The sequence below is a fragment of the Lottia gigantea genome, assembly GCF_000327385.1.
Source record: "Lottia gigantea unplaced genomic scaffold LOTGIsca_553, whole genome shotgun sequence".
Lineage (NCBI taxonomy): Eukaryota > Metazoa > Mollusca > Gastropoda > Lottiidae > Lottia > Lottia gigantea.
Genome location: NW_008709898.1, coordinates 93111 through 94681, shown reverse-complemented (window position 1 = coordinate 94681; position 1571 = coordinate 93111).

The window sequence follows — 1571 nt, the reverse complement described above, 5'->3', positions numbered from 1 at the left end:
TTAATGATGGTAAGAACATACACGGTGGTTTAAAGATGGGTTGCCTTATTTTCATTTATGAAAATGAAAATGCTAAAACTTATATGAATAGAAAGTAAAGGTGTTCTAATGACTTGGAAAAATACCAGTTTGTCTCACATGTCCATAATTAATTCATAATTAGCTAAATTAGAAGAGAATTACCAGCAGATTCCAATGAGTGGCCGATCGAGAAAGGTCAAAAAGTATCTTTTGTTTTTCCAGACTATCGTACATGGGTACTTATGATTGGTTGAAATTCTTAATTATATACAATAAGAACATAATGATATGATTAAGAATACATGATAACTCATTAGAAACACCAATTAATCAAATAGTTTGCTTAATTTGACACTAAAATATAAGGAAACCCATCTTTAACTATTTTTACGAATTTTTAGTCAATGGTGGTAAATCGAAACTGTTCATCGAAACAGTGTCAAATAAGAACTTGTCCAAGATCTCATCAATATATATGATCACACGAAAATTCATTTAAATCAGATGAAAGATGAAAACTGTACTTCTTTTGCGCACAGAAACAACTTTTGCGATAGTACAATCATACTTTCGCATCAATCTTGGGTAAATAGAATATTTGTCTCTATGTACATTAGGTTACATGACAATTTTTAAATGGCAATAGCTTAGTGACTTATTATCGTTCAACAAAAATGAAGATAAAATTAACAAAAGTCTAGGTCATAAGACACAAGCCACAAAAATCAATCAAATTGGGTAATCTGTTAATTATTTATTTTGATTGAAGAAATGAGCGCGCTACAATAATATTCTTTAATCTAAAGATGTTAAGCTCTCCAGACTGTTTCATGAAGTTTATTGATTTGAATTCCACTATATAATGTATTATAACATGTATCGAGGAAGGTGATATAAACTCTTCACTGAGCGATTTGATGTGTCAAAGCTAATATTGTTTATTTGTAATTCAAGTATTTAAAATTATCTTACCTGTGCGTTTACATATTGGGTTTTGATATCTCTATTCTTCCTCAACACATTCCAGCCCTTGTACCATCTTGAAACCTCCATTACATGTAATGACTACATTTCCATTGCAATCCTTATCAAAATTTGCGTCTGTTATATTAGGATACGTCGAACAACCTGTAAATTTAATTTTGATATTATTTGTTGCCATTATTTACTTCTGACTCGATACACTACCCCCCGACAATTATATCATCAAGTATTTGTCTCAAGAACTACATGTTAATTTACTATTTACAGACAAAGATGATTTAAAATGTGTTTAAGCTAGTTATCCATGCTGCTGAAAAGAAAGTTGTCTTGAGTAAATTTCTTCTGACTCGGACTCTTCCCACAAAAAAAAGCTAACATAAATTTCGCCCAGATATACAAACTTTGACTTTAGATTCATAAAGCAACTTTTAGATAAAAAATAAAATATTTACCGGCGTCTGTAAGAATAAGTATAACTGAAATCAACAGAAAGGAACATAATAGGTTATTCATGGTTTTAACGTTAGCAAGACCTGTTGATATTATATTTATAGAGACTTGTGATA